Below are 24,955 nucleotides of genomic sequence, written 5' to 3'. Positions count from 1 at the left end.
AAGAAGATTTGGGCTATGAAAGTTCCTTACCGCATTAGGAGTTTTCTTTGGCTTGGTGTCAAAAATAGGCTTCTTACTAATACAGATAGAAAAATACGTCATTTGGTGGAGTCTGGTGCGTGTAGTAGATGCAGAGAGCATGAAGAAACCATTTGTCATGCTCTTAGAGATTGTGTTAGGAGTAAAGAGGTGTGGAGGAAAGTGCTTCCTAACCAGTTACTGTCGGCTTTCTTGTCCCATTCTAATCCTAACTGGTTTGTAGATGGTGTTTGTGGGAAACTGTTGGCCGATCTGGAGCATGATGATATCATTTTTGCTGTCTGTCACCAGATTTGGAAATAGAGGAATGATGATATTTTTGGAGGAGAGTCTGTTATTATTCCTAATTTGTTGGATTTCTTCTCTAAAAAGATTGGTAGCTTCAAAGAGGATCCTTTAGCTAGGTCTATCCAGAAGAAAGATATTCAGCTCTTTGGCTGGTGTAGGCCTAATTAAGGGGTGATGAAGTTAAATACTAATGACTCTTGTCTGAAAGATTGTAAAATTGCTGCCGGTGGGGTTTTGAGTTATAGTTATTTGTTTCAAAAAAAAATTATAGTTAAATGTTTATAAAAAAAAAAAGAGAGTTATAAAGTATGTCTAATTAATTTTTTTTTTGGAGAGAGTATGTTTTCAATTTTCTTTTTTGAAAAAAGTATTTTTTTTGGAGAGAGTATTTTTAATTTGATAAAAAAAACGACGCCGTTTAGGATTATCTCTCTTTATTCGCTTCTCTGCTCTTCCCCCCATTTCTGGTTCAACTCTTCCCCTTCCTGGTTCCCCCTTCCGATTAGTTTCTGCTTTTCCCTACTCCTACTGCCTTCCGGTGTCTCGCCATTGTTCTCTCTCGTTGGATTTCTGGTTACCTGACGCCGTTGCCTGTTCTCCGTTGTCCATGCCAGTGTCTCTCCATTGCGGTTATCTTGTATTTATTTTGTGTTTGATTTCCGTTTTCTTGTGTTTATGAGCTTTTCGCACCAGTAATTCTCACTCACTTGAATATAGATACATATAAACTAACTTCACAAAAGTTCTTTGCTAGTATTATTTTCTAATAGAAACATTAAGGGCAAATTATTTTGATAATCCCTTCTTAAATTAATTTATGGCTCCAATCTCCAACTAACTCCTCAATCTTAGAGCATCGGAGGGTACTCCTACCCAACTAAGTATGGCTCTTTATATTCATAAATGTCTCTCAACAACTTTGACCTGTGCTGTGTTGTTTGATCAGTAGAGAAAGACAAAATTAGTTTTGAAAAATTGACAACTTGGTTCTAAAACCTTTTAAGTCTTGGATTTTCCATTTTCAGGTCGTTTTTTTTTTATGTCTGGTTTTTACAATAAGGGGCTATAAAGCAGCAAGGCATAAGTTGAGGGATTATAGTTGTAATTAACCAGAAATATTAATGCTAGTCGTCACCCACCAAACCCAATAACTAATCAATAATGCAAATTTCACGTTTTCATATTGTTGATTGAAATCCGTAAGATTAAAATAAGTTGGGTTTGGTTTAGGAAAATGAACTTCTTCTTCTTGTTTTTGTTTTTACTTAATATTGCAAGATTCCTTGTGGATTAACTAATATTTTTGTTCAATAATTTCTAGAGAAAGACAAAATTAGTTAAAGACTTACTTTTCCTCGTAATGCAATCATATATATGCATATATGATGATGACTTGCATGCCTATGATATATATATATATATATATATTTTCTGAATTCAAATATGCTTTGTTGTGAGAAATTCAAGGAAAGCGAGTCCTTAGTGTGTAACCTCCATAGTTAAATTTTAATCACAAGTATTGGTATGCTACTGAAATAGAGAGAGCAGTGCCAGTCGTAACTCTTCACTTTGCTCTTTGATCTTTTTCTTGTTTTTTCTATTTCTACTACTTTCTTCGGTTTCTATCTTCACTTCAGATTATATATTCTTCACTTGCGTTTCCGTTATTCTACTTTGTATTCTCTTTCAATTCTACTGTCTTCACTTTCTATTTTTGGTAGACAAAATGGTTCTGGAGTTGATTCTTCCAATTGTGGTGGAGTTAATTACAGATCCCATCAAACAATACATTGTTACGCCTATCACACGACGCATTGGCTATGCTTTTAACTGCAACAGCACAGTCCAGACTCTCCAGGGTCAGGTTGAGCAATTGAAGAACAAGAAAGACAGGCTGCAACAGTCCATTGATGATGCTACTAGAAAGGGGAAGAGATCTATGAGAATGTTGCCAAGTGGCTGAGCAGTGCAGATAAAGCTATTGGAGATGCCGAGGAACTTGTGCAACAGAAAGATGAAGCCAAGAAGAAGTGCTTCGTTGGACTATGTCCCAACTTCAAGTCTCGCTATCATCTGAGCAAGAATGCTGAAATGAATGCTTCAGCCATTGATAAGCTTCGAAATGAACAAGGACTAGATTCAATTTCCTTCCGGCCTCTGCAACCTTCTGTGTACAGCCGCGAAGCCTTGTCTTCAAGGGTGTCGATGCTCAACCAAATTATGGATGCTTTGACAGATCCTAATCTGAATATAATAGGGGTCTATGGTATGGGAGGCATCGGTAAAACCACACTAGCAAAGGAGGTCCAAGGAAAAGCAGTAGCAGAGAAGCTGTTTGAGACTGTGGTAGTGGTTGCTGTTTCTCAGAAACCAGAATTGAGAAGGATTCAGGCAGAGATTGGTGAATTCTTGGGCCTGACATTTGATGTTGAGGAACTCTCGGGGAGAGCAAGTCAACTTTATGAAAGGTTGCATAACTCCAAAGTGCTAATTATTCTTGATGATCTTTGGCAAAAGCTTGATTTGTATGCTATCGGACTTCCTTTGTGGGGTATATTTGAAACTTGCAAAGTAATGCTGACCTCAAGGAACATGCATCTATTATTTAGTGAGATGCGCACACAGAAACTGTTCTCACTTGAAGTTCTAAGAGAAGATGAGACATGGAGGTTGTTTCAAATGTCAGTACCGGAGGCTAAAGATCCCAAATTGCGTGCCATAGCAACTCAAGTTGCCAAAAAATGTGCAGGGTTGCCCCTTTTGGTTCAACTAGTTACCACTGAATTACAGAATAAAGAATATTATGTATGGAATGATAAGTTAAATGAGTTGTCTACCTTTGGCGATGAAGAAATATACGAAAGAGCATACAAAGTCCTTGAGTCAAGCTATGAAAATCTACCTGGAGAGGAAATAAAGTCATTTTTCTTGCTTTGTGCTATGTTTGGGCAATCTAATATCCGGATCCAGTATTTGTTGACTCATAGTATGGGTTTGGGTTTATTTAAGAACATTGGTAACATTGAACGTGCAAGGTACAAAGTGCTAACCTTGATAAAAAAACTCAAAGTGAAGAGTTTATTGCTGGATGGCAACATTAATGGATGTGTGAAAATGCATGACGTTGTTCGTGATGCTGCTCTTTCAATTGCATCTAGAAAGCAACATGCTTTTATCGGTACAACAGAGGTTAGATTAAGGGATTGGCCAAACAAGGACTGCACCAGAATTTATCTTCCGCACTGTGATGTCAGTGAGCTTCCTCCAGACCTGGATTGTCTGGAGGCAGAATTATTTTTATTCTTCACAGAAGGTCTTTGTCCAGAATTCCCCGATTTGTTTTTTAAAGGGATCAGAAAGCTGAAAGTTGTTGACTTTACGGGCATGCGTCTGGTGTCTCTGCCTTCATCATTTGGTTTACTTACACAACTTCAGACATTGTGTTTGCATAGATGTCGATTGGGTAATGTAGCTATTGTTGGACAGTTGAGGCAATTGGAGTTCCTTAGTTTTGCAAACTCGGAGATTGTTGAATTGCCTGGAGAAATAGAGGCATTGACTCGACTAAGGCTATTAGATTTGAGAAATTGCTCAAATCTCAAAGTAATTCTTGAAAATGTCTTATCGAAACTGTGCTCATTAGAAGAACTATACATGCTTAACAGCTTTGATCGATGGAATGCCCAAGGTAATGCGAACCTTGTGGAGTTAGCGAGTTTGTCTCGCCTTTCAACTTTAGAAATTCAAATTCGTTATCCTAGCTTGATACCAGAAGGCTGCAGCTTCTTTCATGGGCTAAGAAGTTTCAAGATATCCATAGGCATGGTATGGGGTTATTGGGGAGGGAACAATGAAAGATCAAGGACGCTAAAGCTACAGCTAGATGAAGTGATAGAGGATGAGATTGAACTGTTGTTGAGGGTGTTGTGGAGGGGGGCAGAAGATCTATATCTATCTAAAACGAATAGAATTGAGAGTGTAGTGTATGATCTAGATCATCAAGGCTTTCCGCAATTGAAGCATCTGGTCGTTCAAAATGATTATGACATTCAATATCTGATCAAGTCGAGAATGCAGGCTCATTGTCATGCCTTTCCCATCTTAGAGTCGTTATATCTGAAAAACTTATATGGCTTGCAGAAGATCTGTTGTGGTCAACTTGAGATGGGTTCTTTTGGTGAATTACGAATCTTAAATATCATACGTTGTGGTTTGAAGAGCCTCTTCTCATTTTCATCTGTGAAATGTTTACCGCAACTTCGAGAGATGGAAGTTGAAGATTGTCATTACATGGAAGCTATAGTTGGTGAAGATGAGCATTACAACAATGAAGTGATTGAGTTCATTCAGTTGAGCTACTTGAAGCTGAAGTATCTACCAAATCTCACAAGCTTTTGTAAAAGAAAAGAGGGAACTCTGCCAACGGAACTGCTTTTCAATGAAATGGTATGCTATTTTTCTAGTCGAATTTGATGTTTGTTTTCGGTTTTTCTTTTAGTTATATATTAACTCAATATTTGATGTGCAGGTTTCTTTCCCTAATTTAACATGTTTAGAGGTGTGCAATTGCAAGAGTTTGAAAACTTTATTTATAGCTTCAACGGTGAAATGTCTTATGCAACTCAAAAAGCTTGACATAGAAAATTGTGCGCTGCTAGAAGAAATAATACGGAGTAAGGAAGATGAAGAAATAGAAGAAGAGAGCATCAATATGATTGTGTTTTCTAAACTTGACTATCTTCGACTTGAAAAACTTCCAAATGTTAAGACATTCGGCCTTGGTTATTCAATCGAATTTCCATTGCTCAGGGAACTAAGGATAAAAGGATGCAGTGCAATGAAGAATTTTGTGTCCAAAGTTTCAAGCAATGAGAGTGAGGAATACCTTTTCAATGAAATGGTGATATTTTGCTTCACTTCTTTTCGATACTATCACGTGTCATAGTCACTGCACATAACATTGATTTGATTTCTTAATTTGGTTACATAATTCACATGTAATATTAACTTTATTTAACTGTCTCTCTTGAGATAATTTCAAAGAATATTAATTATTTATAATAAGTTCCTTTCTAAGAGAATTATAAATCTTGTAGTAATTGATCTAAATATTGCAGGTCAGTTTGTCCAACCTGGAGATAATGGAAGTCGGAGGCATGAACTTCAAATATGTATGGGACGAGCAATTCATAGCTGATGATTCATTTTCTAAATTAAAATCATTGAAGATTTACGCTTGCTTAAAGCTATTAGTTGTTTTCCCATCCAATGCATATAGAAGATTTCAGAGAGTAGAGAGACTTGATCTATCTGGTTGTGATGGAGTTGAAGAGATATATCAATTTCAATATCAAGGAATCGACTTCAAAGAAATAAATAACGTAGAAGCATTTTCACTACGACATTTGCAGATATGGGGTCTAAGATCATTGAAGAATATATGGAGTAACGATCCATGTGGAGCTTTCACTTTTGAAAATCTGCTGTCGGTTGATGTTTCTAGTTGTGAGGATCTGAAATATGTATTTCCAGCATCTATAGCTTGTGGGCTTCTCCAACTTCAACAGCTGAAAATAAGTTCTTGCAGTGTGGAAGTAATTATTGCAAAGGAAAAAGATGAAAGATCTGATCCTTCCTTTCACTTTCCTGAATTAACAATGCTGCAACTTAACTATTTGGAGAAAATAAGGAGCTTGTATGAAGGACCTCATATTTTCGAGTGCCCAAAGTTGAAAAGTTTGGACGTACGGGGAGATTCTAACATCTCTTTTGAAAAGGTAACTCTATTCCATTTTTATCTGATTCAACGAATGAAAACACGAAAAAATAAATCTGCAATTTAAATGTTCTTTAAGTCTAAAATTATTATAATTATTGGGTTTTGCTATTTAACAAACAACAACAAAGCCTTAGTCCCGAAATGATTCGGGATCGGCTAACATGAACCATCATATAAAACCATGAAATCAAGTCGTGTCAACGACACAAATTCTCTCCCTCATTGGGTTTTGCTATTTACCGCCCCTAAATTACGTATCACCGCCCCCTTTGGACAATGTTGCCCTTTGCATAAAAAAATTTTAAAACTGGAAAAAAAAAAAATTTTGAGAGAAAATTTCAACTTGAAAATCAACAAATTCATGTATCTACAGTTTTAGATATAAAAATTGTAAAGTAATGATAACACATGGTCTCCTTTTTTATTTTAACTTAAACTTGGGTTTTTTCTCAGTTTATTGCCAACTTGGAGGAATTGACAGTAGATTACCAATGCTTTAACGCAATACATCAGAGTGGCGAGTCGTGTCCCAAACTGAAAAAAGTTACTCTGCGACATTTAAAAGAGTTATCGTCCATTCCTATTGTGTTTGGTTTTCTTAGACGACTCGTATCTTTAGAAAGGTTTGTCTTCGAATCGTGTTCTTTGGAAGATATATTCTTCCAATTAGATGATGCTCTTAATCAAAGACCAATTGGAGAGGAACACGTACATCATCTAAATCTAAAGCACTTGGAGTTAAGTAGTGTTCGGAAATTGAAGCATGTAATGAGGAAGAAAGACTCTCAACTCAATCACATTCTTCACACTCTGAATGTTTATGATTGTTCTGATCTGATGAATGTAGCACCATCCTCAGTTTCTTTCCATAATCTAACAACTCTCTATGTTGCACACTGTGATAATATAACAAACTTGGTAACGGCATCAACAGCCAAAACCATGGTGCAGCTCATGGAAATGAAAGTTCGAAGTTGCAAGCTGATTGAAGAAATTGTTACAAAGCATGGAGATTACACAGAGCATGATGTGATTATTTTCAAAAAGCTGAAGCATTTGGAACTGGATGGGTTACCTAAATTCAACAGCTTTTGCTCTAACAATTACACCTTCAGTTTCCCACTGTTAGAACACGTAAGTGTCAAGAATTGCCCTAGAATGAAGATTTTCTCTGGCGGAGACTTGAGCACACCAAAACTACAGGGAGTTCAATTTGAAAATGAACAATGGGAAGGAAACCTTAATGACACCATAGCATCTCAATTAAGAGAATGGGTAAAAACACTTGCTCTATTCTTATTGCTTTTGATTAATGATTAGCTTGTCAATTTTTTTGGTCTTCATAAATAATACGTATATAAAAAGACTGCAATTTCCTTGTAATTTAAAGGTTGGTGAACGTCTTGAAGAAGGGAGACCGTTCCAAAATGTAGAATTTCTGGGAGTGGTGAAAGATGAATTTTGCTCAAACGCTATATCAGCCAATCAGATACAATTCTTGAACAAGTTGAAATATATAAGAGTAAGAGATTGTGATTCACTGCAAGTAGTTTTTGACTTGGAAGGGCTATCTGCTGAGGATAGACGGGTTTGGCTGCTGCCAACACTAGAGGAATTGGAGTTGATTAATCTACCCCTGTTGACCCAATTATGCAACAAGGTTCCTAGGCGCGGTTCGATCTTCGATAATTTGGCTGTGCTGAAAATAGAGAACTGTAGCAGGTTGGAATATGTAGTTACTTGGTCTATGGCTTCAAACCTCTATCGTCTCCGAGAGATAGAACTGAAAAACTGTGAGATGATGAAATCGATAATAAAGGAAGATGAAGCAGAGGATGCAGGTGAAGTGATATTATAACCACTGGAATTTATTAATTTTGTGGAATGTTTGCCAAAGCTATTCATGTTTTTATTCAGGCACAAGAGTTTTGGAATTTCGATTAATGAAGAAGATTAGAATAACAAAGTGTCCAAGTTTCAAATCGTTCATTTCAAGATCGATAAGGGAACATAAACAAGGCATAGAAGAGCATGATATTCAATTCAGCCATAAGGTTAGTATGGAGCACAGTGTCAATTATATATTTGAAATTTAAGTATGTATTTTGGCTTAAACTATACAACGCCCTTTAAATTTGTCAGAAGCGAAGTAAAAATACTTTACCTCCAATTCCCACCAAATAGATGGGACTGAAAATGAAGATTTGTTAACCTCTAATTAACTTTTGAAATCTCTCAATTCCTTATAACCTTTCTTAGTTCTTCCCATGTATGCTTACCTAGTTTCAAAAACCTCCATTGACCCTTAGGAAAGGTAGTATTAGCTCTGTAAACTTTTTTTTTTTCTTTTAAAAAGGAGAATGATAACCCTTGTGTCTGATGTGACACTGAACTCACATGTCAACGCTGCTTCACCATTGAATAAAATTTCCATATATAAAATACTATGAAGCACCGATACGGGTACGCATACGGGTGCGGGTACGCGTACGGGTACGGCAAACGGCATTTCTAAAAAATATGAGATACGGGTACGGCTGGGATACGGCAAATTTTATATATAATTAATAATATATATATCATTTATAATGAAAATTCAAAAAGATACATAAATATATAAATCACAAATCATATTCATAAAGTCATTATAAAAACACAAATAATACTCTCAAGTCATTATAAAACCACAAATACCAGTAATCTTGGATTATTTCATTTTAATCCTTCTATTTACTGAGTTTTTTTTAAAAAAAACCCTTATACTTTCAAAGTTTTTAAAAAAAAACCCCTAAAGTATCCCCGAAGTATCCCCGACGTGTCCCCGGCGTGTCCCCGCGTATCCCCTCATTTAAAAAGAAAAAGAAAAAAGGGGATACTTCCCAGGCGAATCCCGTACGTATCCCCGCGAATCCCCGGCGAATCCCCGCACCCGGAGTATCGGATACGCGTACGGTGACCTCCGGGAAGTATCGGTGCTTCATAGATAAAATAGTATTCCCCCAATAAGCACTTGTCTATAACAAATTTATGTTCACCCCTCCAGTCTTATGGTACAAAAAATTAATCTCTTCATTTACTCATCCAAATAATATAACTTTTGTTTCAATTTTAGTTATACTTTTAAGCCACAATATATGAAGATACTTTTATAAAACTATAAGTACACCATTAAACAAGGTCTAATACATCCCTAGCCTCTTATGCTTGTCCAGAATAGTCAACTGCCCCTATACTTTGAACACGTCCTATTTACTTCTGAACTTGCTTAAAGTAATTTGTGGATCCCTATATTTTGAACACGTCCTATTTAGTTCTGAACTTACTTAAAATAATCTGTTGATCCCCTAAAATCCATTTGGCGGAGCAAGGAGAGATTTTGGACAAGTTGAAGTGTGTACACTTTAAGTAAGTTCAGGGGCCAATAGATCATTATAAGCATAATTGTTAACGGTGCGCATTACGCAAAGCTCAAGGTAGTGAGCCTTGATTGCACGAGGCTATGTGCATTTTAAAAGGCTCTCGCTTTGTGTGCCTCGTCTGGGCTTCAGAGCTTGAGTCAAGGCATGCCTTGGTAAAATCTATTTTGTGTAAAACAAATGGTTGATTAATCTCAACCACTAATCTAATTTAAAAAAACTTATTCTTAACCCTTGATCTAAATAATAAGAATATCAAGGGGCGTGAATATAGAATGACTAGAAAGGGATTAAGAGTAGAGTCACATAAATATAGAAAACTCTCACGATATTCATATTTTGGTTCATGTCCATAAGATGTGGATAAGTTTTGCGCTGGCCGCTACAAACCTACCGCAACCCTCCTCCTTTGTCCGGGCTTGGGACCGACTGTAAAAGTAGTTAAAATAAGCTATGGATAATACTTGTTTTTTTTTTTTTTTTTTGACACTAATATGGATAATACTTGTTTAGTGCTATTGCGTTCCATGTTATGGATACAAGTTTTCTGTTCTGTAAGTGTGAGAATTGACACATTCTACTATTTGGAATGGACCTTCCCTTCGTCTTGCTATCTTTCCTTTTCCTTCGTCTACCTGAGATGCTTCATTACTGCGTAAAACGAGATCTCCTGTTGGGAATGACCTTGGCTGAACCTTTCTATCATAAATGGCTTTCATACGCTACCGGGAAGCTTCCATCTTAATTGTTGCACGTTCTTTCTTTTCTCCATATCCATGTCCAATTTCTGTCTCATGTTTATCTCATTGTCTGCTTCTGAATAAAATGTGATTCCTGGGCTTGCTGCTCCAATATCAACTGGTATGTAGGCCTCGGTCCAGAAGATTTCCCGTAGCCCTCCTAGGGGTGGTCCGGTAAGCCCATAATACACTGGGTAATTGATCTACCCAGTTTGAATCTACCATCTCTAATCTCTTCTTTAAGCCTAACACGTTGGTCTGATTGGTTACTTCAGTCGCACCATTAGTTTGAGGTAGCTCACAGAAGTGAATCGAGGTTTGATTTGTGGCTTATGGTAGTAGGCTTTGAAAGCTGCAGAGTTGAATTGTGTACTATTATCTGTTATGATGCTAGGATTCCATACCCGGTGAGTATAAATTTACAATGACTGTTGATGTTGTAATGGCTGACATAGGTTCGGTTTCCACCCATTTATTAAAATGGTCTACGGTTACTAGGAGATGTTTCTTTTGTTTTTTGGTTTGGGAAATGGTTCTACAATATCAATCCCCCACGTGGCGAAGGGTCAAGCGAGGCTGATGATTTTCATGGCCGAAGCTGGGATCTCATTACTAGAGCGAATTTTTGACATATCTTTCGACTTACTCCGTAACATCCTTGGTCATTATAGCCCAGTAGAAAAACCTTGTAGTTGTGCCCTTCTGGGTAATGCCTCGCCTCCTTTGTGAGCACCACAATCACCTTCATGAATCTCTCTGAAGACACATTGTGCTTCTTCGAAACCAATGCATTTTTGTCAGGGGTGAGAGTACGACTTCCGATACATATTTTCCCCTATGACGAAATATCTTTCTGCTTTTCTTAGTATTTTGACTCTTTCGTTTTTATCCGTTGAAAGTTCTCCCGTCGTGGTGTACTTTCATATTGGATGAAACCATTCAGCCGAACTGTCTATAACATGATTTCTTGCTTTTTGCAAGGTTGTCTTTTGTTCTACGAGAGATGGACAAACCCGAGGACCGTGTGGGGGGATGCTAACTTTGCCAGTGAATATACTCTCGAGGAATTCTATGTAATTCTACCCGTCGCCCTTCTAATTTGGCTTTTGCCAACAGGTCCCTTACCATCTGTAGGTATGATTTCACGGAATCCTCTTTTGCTGCATATTGACTCGCTTATTGATTTACCACCACTGTTGAATCACTCTTGATTATTGTCGTGGCTTAATGATTTTGAGGATTTCTTGGATTATTTCTTCGTACTCATCTACGTCGTTAGTTGCTGGGAAGTTTAAAGCTGCTGTCTATTTTAGTAGAACTTCATCTTGTCCTTTAATGAATATGCCAATTCCTGCCCCCTCCCTTCCTGAACTCCCATCGACGAATAGTTCCCATACTTCTTTTGAAAGCTCTAGGTCTTATATCGTTCCATATTTCTACGAGGAAGTCTGCTAAAGCCTGGGCTTTGAAAGCCTTTCAAGGTTCGAATAATATTTTGAATTCTGCCAATTTTAAAACCCATTCGGCTAGCCTTTTTTTGAGGGGCATGTGATAACATTGGAAATAATGTCGAAGCTTCTGTGCCACGACGACTACAACGAAGGCTAATTTCTCTAATTTGAAATAACGAGTCTCTGCATCCCGTAGTACTTTACTTGCATAGGAGATTGGAAATTGCTCTCCCCCTTTTGGCGTATCAATATCGTGCCTATGGATTTCTCTGCCACGCTGATGTATAGGTAGAGTGTCTCCCCTGTTTCAGGTCTTCAAAAGATTTCTGACTTTCGGATGTCCATCGGAAGTCTTTTACTCCTTTCGAACTTTTGTAAAACGACAGGCACTGTCTGGCAACCGTCTTAAGGTGCCATTGAGTTCTGCACATCATTCAGCTTCTAAAATAGTTCCATTTTTAAGATGGCTTGGATCTTATCTGGATTGGCCTCAATTCCTTTTTGGGAGATTATAAATCCCAAGAATTTCCCTAAATCTACTTCGAAATGTTATGGGGCCAGGCCAAAATCCCGTGTGACGCCTCGACTTTCCCCAAGTCTCGGCTAGCCAACTCCTACCGAAGGGGTTTATCCCCTTTGAGCGTCCCGTCAATGCATATGTCGGTATTCCGTCCCGGAGGGTCTTCCTATGATTAAACCTCGTCCTAGAACGGGCACGCACTATGGGCTCTTGGCGGCCCCATAGTGTCGATAAAGTTCCCCTCTATTGAGACATCCGCCTCCTTTCAAGAAGGACGTATTCCAAACTCTCCTGTCCCTAGTGGGCGAGGGTGGGTGGACGAGGATCCAACGTCAGGTAGTCCCTCTCCCCTAGTGTTCCTTATACCAACTCTGTCTCTTCCATCAGCGTACCTTGATATGTCTCATTCGCCACTCCATGCTGAAGCCTTCTCGTAGCTCTGCCAATGCTTGGGGTTGAGTTTGCCTATGGCCAAACTCCCCTACATCCTTCCCCATTTAGAGGATCAACGTCCCCACTTATCGGGCTTGTCTCGAATGCTATTGAGGTTCCACCAAGCTGTCGGCATTCTTCTTTCCAACTGATCTTTGCTCGCGCTTGAACTCTGCTTGAGTTTCCACATTGTTCACTTGTCACTAGAGATAGTTTCAACTTCGACCATCATTCTGTTGTCTCTATAATCTGCAACTTCAACTTGAATGTCTTCGATTGAATAACTTTTCTTGCGCTACAATTGTATACTCTATTCCTTGACAATAGCAAAAGTAATTTACAAAGGTTTTGAAATCTCAAAAAATTCTTTTCTATCAACTCGGATTTCCATCCGAGTACTCTTTCTCCACGGATCTTCCTCCGAGTCTTCTTAGTCTATTAAGGGTCGTTCGTCCCACTCTTCTTCCACAATCCATCTCAATCTAACTCACTCTTTTTCCTATCTTACTCTTTCATATATCTTCCATACAAGACCCATTTCTCTCTTATGTATGCTCCCCCCTCTGAGGATCAACGTCCGCGTTGGTCGGGAGAAAGGTTTGGAACGTCGACGAAGACCATTGATGTCGACGAGCCAAACAAATTCCTCACAAGCTTGAACTAACCAACATTTGCTTCTGTTTCTGCCTGATCACATTCTCGATGTCTTGCCCCTTTTTCTTTCAACACCTCCCAAAAGGAACAAAAAGACACAGTATTCGTAATATAAAAGTGTGAATGTTGGTAGTCGAATACTTGAATGTATCCATACCAACATTCACAATGGAAACAAAATATCAAGAAAATAATATTACCACCACTATTCACAAAAGGGAGGTAAGTGTCATGGAACCGATTCAACTAAAAGCTCAAGCTGATAGTTTAGGCCCAATAATAAATCTTATATTAATCTCTTACACACCCCCACACGCAAATGCCCCTTGGGCTTGCAGCACTGGTCTATCCCACCATATGTTTTTAATTCCATTTTTTTTATCAAATACAATTAGATTATTAAACAATAAGTTGTTTCATACACCTCACTTATTTCTCCTTACATTACCTTAATTTAATTAGACTCCATCCAAACAAGGCTTTAGGAGAGGTCTTCTACTAGGAGATTTCTTCTGGACCGTCTCGCCTAGCTAGCAGGAGGGTTTTCCTTCACAAAGGCCATTGGTGTTCCACGTGGCCGTTGGATAAGGCTCACAATGCTCCATGTGTCATAGTTCATTATCAATTAGTAATAGATTATGTATATATATATTATATTATTTGGTGCGTCTCGTGTTACTCAGGCATGTGTCTTGAGCTCGGGCTCTAGGACCCCTTAGCGCCTTAAGCCTTTAACAGCTATGATTGTAAGCAAATTCAAAGGTGGCAATAGGTTACTTTTAAATAGTCAATAGACTATTTTAAGCAAGTTCAAGGGATAAACTTGGCGTTTCTAAGATACAAGGAGCAGTTCACTTTTATGGACAAGTAGCATTAATCAACCATCAAAATATGTCATTCATATATACTAAGAAGAAAAGTATTTATAACCACTAGCCTAAGCTGTCCAAAGCTTGTAAGCCAACTAATCCCTCATCATAATGAAGGAACAATAGCAAAAAAAAAGTAATTGTGGAGAAGTTAAGGTAGAGAGGAAGGGGGTGATGGCTGTAAATGCAGAACATTCAATTAAAAGCCTTCCACATGCCTTAAAGAGAGTATTTATACTAAAATAAGGTCCTAGAGTTAAAATATTCAATGGAACAGCTTAATCCAGTTGTTTGTTGCCAAATCAATAAGGGCATCCAATAAATAATTGAAGTTACAAAATAATGGATATCAATTAAGGGCATCAAATCATTTGAAAGATGATGTGTTTTTTAGAGAGGATCAATATGTATATTTAGATGACTTTCAACAAATGAAGCATCTGCATACCCAAAATGATTCTAGCATTCATTTCTTGTCTTTCCAATCACGTAGCTTTATTTCTAAATAATTTAAATAGATTCGAGAAGATTTCTTATGGCCAACATGGAATCGGGTCTTTCTGGAAACTACAAATTTTAAAGAACTGTTAAACCGGTAAGTCCCTTCTCATTTTCCTTTGTGAAATATTTGTTGCAGCTTCAAGAAATAGAGGTGGATTCTTGTAATAACATGGGAGCTATTATTGGTGAAAGAAGTGAAGATGACCACTACAATAGTGAATTGATAGAATTCAGGAAAGAGGGAACTGGACCAATGGAACTACTTCTCAATGAAATGGTATTGTTTTTTTTTTTCTGGTGGAATGGAAAGTCTATTTCCTTTTGTTTGTTCTAAATTAGAGGAACACAAATTTGATATACAGGTTTCTTTCCCTGAATTAATAAGCTTGGAGTTGAGGGGATGCAAGAGTTTGAAGTATGTATTTACAACGTCAATGGTTAACTGGATCATGGAACTCAAAAATCTTCAAATACAAGATTGTGAGGTAATGGAAGAGATAATACTGAATACAAAATTTGAAGCCAGCATCAATGAGATAGTTTTTCCTAAACTGAACTATATTTTACTTGAGGATCTTCCAAATATGAAAAGGTTCAGCTGTGTCTATCCAATCAAATGTCAGTCGCTTACAGAATTGTCCATAATTAGATGTGGTGCATTGAAGAACTTCCTCTCCATTTATTCAGGCACACTCACTAAACTGACGCATACACAAAAGAAAGACTCTCAACTCAATCCTATTTTTCATTATCTCCAGACTTTGAATGTTAATGGGACTGATTTGTTGAATATAACACCTTCTTCAGCTTCTTTCAAAAATCTAACTACACTGAATATAGAACGGTGCAGAAAGTTGAAAAGTTTGGTAACAGCATCAACAGCCAAAACTATGGTGCAACTCAGGGAAATGACAGTTTATGATTGTGAAATGATGGAGGAAATTGTTTCAAACAATGGGAATTGCACAGAGCATGATGAGATAATATTCATCAAATTGAAGGTTTTGAAACTTATTGATTTATACAGACTCAACAGCTTTTGTTCTGCAAATTACTCCTTGAATTTTCCGTTGCTAGAAGAAGTCATTATCTATAGCTGCACTCGTTTGAGTATCTTTTGTGGCGGGTGCTTAAATACACCAAAATTAGGGGTAATACTATTTGAAGATGAACAACTGTGGAAAGGAAATGTTAGCACGACCATAGCATGTCAATCAAGAGAATGGGTAAAAATGCTATCTGGGTTCTTTAATTTTCTTTAATACTGATAATAATTTTGTTACTCCATATTAACATTGCTATCTCTTGGTATTGAAAGGTTGGCGGACATTTTGAAGAAGGGAGACTCTTCAAAAATGTAGAATTGTTGGAAGTGGCAAAAGATGCATTTTCCTCAAAAGCTATATTAGCCAATCAACTGCAATTCTTGAACAAGTTGAGCAAGATTGTTGTAAGAGACTGTGACTCGGTACAAGTCGTTTTTGACTTGGAAGGGCTAACTGGTGAAGCTGGGCATGTTGGGCCTGAATTAAATGAATTGCACTTAATTAATCTACCAGTATTGAGCCAATTATGCAACAAAGCTCCAAGTGGTTTTTTGGAGTACTTCTACAGACTGAAGGTGCTGAAAGTATATAACTGTAGCAGATTGAAGTGTGCATTTAGTTGGTCCATGGCTGTACACCTCTTTCATCTTCGAGAAATAGAACTCAGAAATTGTGAGATGATGGAAACAATAATAAAGGAAGAAGAAGAAACAGAGGATGCAACTAAAGTGATATTTGGTTCGCTAGAATCTATTACTCTGGAAAACTTGCCCAACTTTGTAGGATTTTATTCAGGAATTCACAATTTCGAATGCCCATTATTGAAAAAGATGAGCATAAGAGAGTGTCCAAGTATGAAGGCATTCATTTCAACATTACCGAGGGAAGATACAAAAGGGACGGAAGAAGAGCACAATATCCATTTCAGCCATTCGGTCAGTATATTTTGATTGCTTTTTTTATAAATTAAATTTATTTGTACTAATTTTTCCAAAATAGTACATTTTTGGTATAATCACGAAAATGAATGATCATTTCTTGTGCAGTTTTCCTTCCCCAATTTAACAAGCTTGGAGGTCAGCAGATGTGATAGTTTGAAGTATGTATTTACAACTTCAATGGTGAAATGCATTTCGCAACTCAAAAAACTTGAGATATGGGATTGTGAGTTAGTGGAAGAGGTGATACAGATTAAGAAATATCAAGAGATGGAAGAAGAGGAGGACATCAATAAGATTGTGTTTTCTAAACTGGACTATCTTTTACTTAAAGAGCTTCCAAATGTCAAAAGGTTCAGCAGTGGATATCCAATTGAATTTCCCTCACTCAACGAGTTGAAGATAAAAGAATGCCCCGCAATGCAGAACTTCGTCTCCAAATCTTCAGGCGACATCAAGGAGAGTGATGAATACCTATTCAATGAAATTGTAATATTATTATTCTCTCTTTTCTATTATTATTTATTTTCTATGAGCATAGACTCAATAAAGATGAGGGCGAGCCTTGGCGCAACGGTAAAACGTTGTTGTCGTGTGACCAGAGGTCACGGGTTCGAGTCTTAGGAGCGGCCTCTTGCCAATTAAATTGGCAAGGGAAGGCTTGCCCCCAATACACCCTTGTGGTGGGACCCCTCCCCGGACCCTCGCTCAGCGGGGACGCGTAATGCGACCGGGTCGCCCTTTTTTTTTTTTTTTTTTTTTTTTATAGACTCAATAAAGATCAATTCTCTATACAGGTTTCTTTTCCTAACTTAACAAGCTTGGAGGTGAGGGGTTGCAAGAGTTTGAAGTATGTGTTTACAACTTCAATGTTGAAATGTGTTGTGCAACTCAAAATGCTTGACATAAGTTGTTGTGAATTGGTAGAAGAGATAATAATGAGCAAGGAATTTGAAGATGTTGAACAAGATAGTGTCAATAAGATTGTGTTTCCTAAACTCGAATATCTGTCACTTGAGGGGCTTCCAGATATAATAAGGTTTAGCAGTGGCTATCAAATTGAATTCCCATCGCTCATAGAGTTATCCATAATTAGGTGCAGTGCGTTGAAGAATTTTGTATCTAAATTTTCAGACAGAAGCAATAGCAATGGAAGTGAAGAATACCACTTCAATGAAATGGTAATATTTTCTTGTCTCTCCTTTTATATAATTAATGAAGTGGTATAAAACTTTGACACTAGCGTTTTGTAGATAGAACAATTTCAGTCTCTATTAACAACAGATCTAACAAAATCTCATTTCCGGTTAATTTGGTTCCATGTCTATGCTATATAAGCTTCACTAGCGTCCACGTTCAACTAAAGTGTCATTTAGAATTTCGATGAAATTTTGGAGCCTTTTCCCCATTTTTATCCTTCTCTTTATTGTTTCATTAATGGTTAATCATTCTTCCAATATAATTACTTACTTTGGTTTTCAATGTTCACTAATGACATTGTTTTTGAATTAGAGAGACCATTGATGAATTTAGAGAGAGAAATGAATGTAGGGGATGAGAGTGTGAGTTCCAACATTTTTTTTAATGAGAAAGAGTGCTTCATTTTTTTTTCAACCAATTTTTCAACCATTAATTAAGGTTGGATTAATAAAAAAAAAAAAGGGCGGCCCAGTCGCATTACGCGTCCCCGCTGAGCGAGGGTCCGGGGAGGGGTCCCACCACAAGGGTGTATTGGGGGCAAGCCTTCCCTTGCCAATTTAATTGGCAAGAGGCCGCTCCTAAGACTCGAACCCGTGACCTCAGGTCACACGGCAACAACGTTTTTACCGTTGCGCCAAGGCTCGCCCTCTAAGGTTGGATTAATAATTTATTTTAATTAATTGCGTTTCTTAATTTGTACAATTTTTTACATGAGTCTAAGTCTATATTCCTCTACTAACCATAGAGCAAATTTTGTACCTTAGATGGTGCAGATGTGGAACCAAATTGACTTATTTTTGGTCGCTTGTTACTGGAGTCTAAAATTGCTCCATCTACAAAATATGAGTGCTGACATTGTACAGTTCTATACGTAGAATTCTCTCTGAATAATCATAAGGAAAATTTTGTATCTTATCCTTTATATATATTAATTACTTACTTTAATTTGTTATTTGGAAAATGTCTTCTGAGATAATTTCAAAGATTTGACTGAAATGATTATTATTCATCAATTTTCTGTAATACTAAATACATCAAGGGTCTCTTAAATTTGGCCTAAAAAACGATTGGCCCCCTAAACTTTAACATGTCTCGTTAGTTCTCTGAACTTGCTCAAACTGACCTATTGATCTCCTCAACCTGCTTAAACTAACTCATTGGCCGAACTTGGTTAAAATTATAAGTGCTTCAAGTTGTTCAAATCTCCTCTTTGTAGCAAAGGAGGAATATCATGTCAAGTTAAGCAACTTCAGGGGGCTAGTGAGATATCCTTGAAATTTAGGGATCAATCAGTTCTTTTGCCAAATTTAGAGGCGACTAATGTATTCGAATTTTGTTCATTCTAAATAACAAAATTATTACCTTGGAGACAAATATATGTTTACTTTGGAGAAATTATATATATGTAGTAATTGAGTTAAATATATACTATCACTAACTGAAACGTATTAATTGCAGGTTACTTTCTCCAACCTTGAGACTATGAATGTGAGACACATGAATAATTTCAAATACTTGTGGCATGACCAACAGGCAGATTCATTTTTCAAATTGAAATTATTGAACATAGAATGTTGCTCAAAACTGTCAGTTGTTTTCCCATCAAATGTCCATAGAACATTCAAAAACATAGAGACACTTTATATATCTTCTTGTTCAAGGATTGAAGAGATATATCAATATCAGGGGATTAATTCTGAACAAATAGATACTTTGGAAGCTGCATTCGCCCTTCGAGAATTAAAGATATCAAATCTACCTTCATTGAAGCATATATGGAGCAAGGATCCACATGGAGTTGCCAGTTTTAGCTATCTACAGTCAGTAAAAGTTTTTTCTTGCAAGGCTTTGAAATATGTGTTCCCAAAATCCATAGCTTGTGGTCTTCTCCAACTTCAACTGCTAAAAATACTTAAATGTGATGTGGATGTGATCATTGCAAAGAGAGAAGATGGAGATCATTTAGAAGACATCACTTCCTTTAAGTTTCCTCAATTGACTTTGCTTCAACTTGAGAATTTAAATGAAATGTGGAGTTTGTATCCAGGACCACATGTTTTTGAATGTCCAAATTTGAAATCTGTGGGAGTATCTGATTGTGATGAAATGATGAAATCCAGTCCCGGAATCTCTGGTTACCACCAAGAAAATAGAATGGGAAAACACTTACTTCCAACTCAACAATCACTACTTTTCTTTGAAAAGGTATGCCCCAATCTTTCTCAATCTTTGAATACTTTAAATGTGGGAAATTTTTGCAATCAATCCTTATCTTTAGAATGTTTTATTTGATTTAACCTATAACCACAACAACATATAAGATGTATGTTTTAGTATGAACATATGTGAACATAGTTAGTCTAAAAAAGGAATTTTAGGGAGCAATTATAGGCAACTGTTATGAACATGGGTTTGGGATCTTGATCTTGTTATGGGATCTCGTATCCTAAAATCCTCTAGCAAAGAATGCTCAAAAGTCTTACTTCTCTTACCTATTTTGTTGAAAGCGGTTAGGAGCTCGTTAAGAGAGAATCCCACGATCTCAGAATTGTTAGAAGCTCGTTAAGACAGAACTTCACAATCTCTTAAAGTTTTAATCGGATTTTGAACTTATACTATTTTAATAATAATCCCCCTTTAAATAGAAGAGACATAATTACAAAATAGGAACAACAACAACAACAACAACAAAGCCTTAGTCCCGAAATGATTCGGGGTCGGCTAACATGAACCATCATATAAAACCGTGAAAATCAAGTCGTGTCAGCGACACAGATTCGCTCCCTCCACTCCGTCCTATCCACTACCATATTTTCCTCAATTCCCAATAAACTCATATCACTCTCGATCACCCTCCTCCAAGTTTGCTTAGGTCTTCCCCTACCCCTCACCACTACATCCCTTTGCCACTCTTCGGTTCTCCTAACCGGCGCATCAAGCGCTCTACGTCTCACATGGCCAAACCACCTTAGTCGGTTTTCTCTCATTTTATTCTCAATAGATGTAACCCCTACTTTTGTCCTAATTATTTCATTACGCACCCGGTCCTTTCTCGTGTGACCACACATCCATCTCAACATACGCATCTCCGCCACCGACATCTTATGGATGTGGCAGTGTTTCACTGCCCAACACTCCGTACCATATAACAATGCTGGTCTAATTGCCTTCCGGTAGAATTTTCCCTTCAATCTATTAGGCATGCCGGGATCACAAAGGAAACCCGTAGCACTCTTCCACTTCGACCAACCAGCTTTAATCCTATGGGCAACATCTCCATCTACTTCTCCATCTACTCTTAATTACAAAATAGGAAACATCAACTAAATAGGAATAGAGAATAACCACTAATTGCGGAAATGAAGGCCTATCCTATATGGTAACTAACTACTGCGGAAATCAAATTAAATGCTGAAGCTTAAATAGGCAGAAACTACTATAACTGACACAAATCCTAGATGGGAACTAATTATTGCATGACTTCTAATTTAAATATTCCTAATACAAATTAAACTATTAAAGAAATAATTTAAAAGAATAGACTATTAATTAGGACTCTGTTACAATTGTTTTATTTTTTGGTTTTTATCAATTAAGAGTCTTTAATATTTAGGAGTTTTATTATTTAGGTAGTTCCATTTGCTGTAGGATAGGTTTTTAGGATGTTATATAATTATTATTTTAGTTTGGTAGTTGCTGTAGGATAGGTTTCCTATTCTTTAGCTGATAGTGTTTTGTTAGGACTTTTATTTATTAAGTGGTAGAATCCTACTTAGGGAAGATACCTAGTGCTGTTAGGAAACATTCTCTCTCTTTAAATAGAGGGATTTTTTATTGAATAATCATCAAGAATTTTACAGATAAAAAATTGATATAGGGAGTTTAGCGATCTCTTACAAATCGCTATCGAGTTTTCAAAATAGGTTCCACGAAGAACAGGAGCAACAAAGGGAAATCAAGGGAATTTTCCGGTGAACAGACCTGTGACGAGATCCATTCGCGGGCACATAACAGACTCTAAAACATAATACTAATTAGAACTCTAAAACAGCAACAGCTCGTTCATGACATATACTTGTCTAGTTCCTATGCCCATTCTTGTATATAAACTTTTCATCATTTAATATAGGGTAAATTTTAAATAAAACCCAAAGGACTGTGGTTTAGTTTTTGTCAAAACAAGGATTGAGGTTTCGCACTTGGTTTAATGTTATTAAAACCATCTTTAACGATCTGAAAATGAAAATTTTCGAGAATTAAAGTTGTTTAATGTCATATTTTCTATGGAATTACATTTTCGATTTTCGAAAATCATCTTTTTGTAACTTTCTCTCTTTAAACATTAACTTTCTCTCTTTACCAAACATCATCTAAATAATCTCAAAATAAAAAAAGTTGAAGAATTAAAGTTGCTTAGAATATTAGTAGTTCTTAAAATATGTCATTTTTGAAGTCGTCAATGGTGATTTTAGTCGTATCAATCGAAAATGTCCTTATTTTGCTAAAGTTGAAAACCCCAATCCTCGTTTTGACAAAAAGTAAACCACAGTCCTTTATCTGAAAATTAGTAAAACCACAGAGGTTTTATTTGAAATTTACCCTTTAATATATAAATTGGAGTAGTTTTCTCCCAAAACATGGTTTCATAGCCTAGTTTCTCAAATTGTTTTCCAAACTAAAAACAATTGTTAACTTAAATTATTAGCTTTGGTTTTGCATAAATTTGTCTAAGCATGGATGCTGACTTAAATAGAATATGGTTTCTATTAATTCTTGCTCAGATTATTCCCAACTTGGAGGAGTTGACATTAGATCATCAAGGTTTGGAGACAATACACAGAGGTGAGATTTCAGTTGAGTTCTTTTCCAAACTGAAAACAGTTACTCTACGCTCTTTAGAAGACGAATCCATTCCTCTTCTAATTGGTTTCCTTAAAGGACATTCTTTGGACAAGCTTGTTTTCACAGAGAGTTATTTGGATGAGATATTCATCTTAGATCATGATGTCCCCACAATTCTAAGACTAAAACACTTGGAATTAGTCGGTGATGATAATTTGAAGCATATAATGAAGAAACACTCTCGCCTCAATCCCGTTCTTGAGTATCTTCAGACTCTAAACGTTGAATTCTGTGATGATCTCATTAATATAGCACCCTCCTCAGCTTCTTTCCACAATCTAACAACTCTCCATGTGGGATATTGTGGAAACATGGTTAACTTGGTAACAGCATCAACAGCCAAAACTATGGTGCATCTCAAGGAATTAAGAGTTTCTGATTGCTATCTGATGGAAGAAATTGTTGCCAAGGACGAAGATTGCAGAGAGGAGCATGACGATATAATTTTCAATGAACTCAAGTATTTGGAACTTAATAAATTATCTAGACTCAACAGCTTTTGCTCTAGTAATTACACCTTAACTTTTCCATTGTTAGAACAAGTAGTTGTGGAGAAATGCTCTCGAATGTGGATTTTTTGTGGCGGAGTCTTAAGTGTACCAAGACTACTAGCAATACTTGAAGATGAACATAATTCTGAAGGAAATATTAATGGGTAAGAATACTATCTTTATTCTAATTTATCTTCATTAACAATATTTTGTTAGTCCTTCATATTAATTAATAATGCTGTCACCTAGGATTGAAAGGTTGATGGAAATTTTGGAGAATGGCGGCTCTTCCAAAATGTAGAATCCATGAAAGTGGTGAAAGAAGTATGTTCCTTAAAATTCATATTACCCAATCAATTGCAGTTCTTATACATGTTTAGAAAGATTATTATAAGAAACTGCAACTGATACGCAGAATTAAAGGCTGTCATATATGCTACCAAAGCGGCTGCGAGACATGGTTGGTTCTCTTTATGGGTGGAGTGCGATGCGAAAATCGTTCTGGACTTCTATCTGAGCACAGTTCTGCTGTTCCTTGGGACCTTATTGCAAGACTGGCTTCTCTGCTTCGACTTCCGGATGGTATATGGTTAGAGTTTTCCATATTTTTAGGGAGGCCTGTAGCTGACTGTCTCTCGAAGTTTGCTGCTTCTGCGAGTTCAGAGAATCAGTGGGGTTCGTATACTAGATCTTGTTAATCAGGCTGTCTATTTGCTACATTCTTTTGTATTTTCATTTTTTTTATTAATAATATTCGATTCTTAGGTTCTGGAGAGTTTGTGTTCTGATGTCAATCTAGTTGGGATAAGGAGTATTCTTTTAAGTCTTGTTGAATCAACCTATACTTTAAACAGATAATAATCAAGAAGTTGTTGGTTGGAGTGCTTAGGCGCTCATTCCCCTTAAATATTGTCTCCGTGTGACGAAAATAGGGGTAAAAAGTACCCATGGCCACTTAAATTTGGCCATTGTCAGTATGAGCATTAAACTTTAAACTAGGACAATGAAGTCACTAAAGTTCTGCTCCGGCTATAATAGAGTCACAATGACAGGTTTAGTGTTCATGTAAGGCTAGAATAATGATGTAGACAATTCGTAAAATTAATTTTATGATATGTATTAATTTTTTAATTTTTTTTTAATTCATTGCCACATGGCAGACAAATGTATGTCATGTGGAAAAAAGTTCATGCATGGTTGACACGTGGTATAAAGCTTTCTTGCAAATCATCGACGCCATGATTCCGGTATCATTTGAATACTAAACTGGTCATTGTAACTTTATTGTGGTTGGCACAAAATTTTAGTAATTTTATTGTTATATTTTAAAATTTAATATGTTGTGACTATTGACAAACTTAAATGACTATGAGCGTTTTGTATCAACTATCATGCGAGCTTTTACCCTTTAAAGTCTTTCTCTTTCCATTATGAAATAAAGTTAGAGCAATCATAACGTTATAACACTATAATTCAAGAGCTGTGGATGTATTTGTTTTACCTAATCTTTAACCTTCGGTATTTGGGATGAAAAACTTCTCATTTTTATATTAGGCTATTATTATTATATTTTTTGAGAAAGTTATTGTTATTATAATTATTTTGTTATAAAGAAAAAGTATTTGGGTTGTGGTGGTGTCAATTGTTGCACTGGATCTTACATATTAGTTTCAGTTGCACGCCATCTAA

General features: G+C 36.7%; 1 pseudogene; it reads left to right on the top strand.

Moving 5' to 3' along the window:
* The first annotated feature begins 834 nt into the window (after positions 1 to 834).
* LOC136202570 (uncharacterized) lies at positions 835 to 24,348 on the top strand (annotated as a pseudogene).
* Positions 24,349 to 24,955: the final 607 nt, after the last annotated feature.

The sequence above is a fragment of the Euphorbia lathyris genome, chromosome 8, assembly GCF_963576675.1.
Source record: "Euphorbia lathyris chromosome 8, ddEupLath1.1, whole genome shotgun sequence".
In the NCBI taxonomy this organism is placed as follows: Eukaryota; Viridiplantae; Streptophyta; class Magnoliopsida; order Malpighiales; family Euphorbiaceae; genus Euphorbia; species Euphorbia lathyris.
This window is presented reverse-complemented; position numbering and strand designations above follow the sequence as displayed.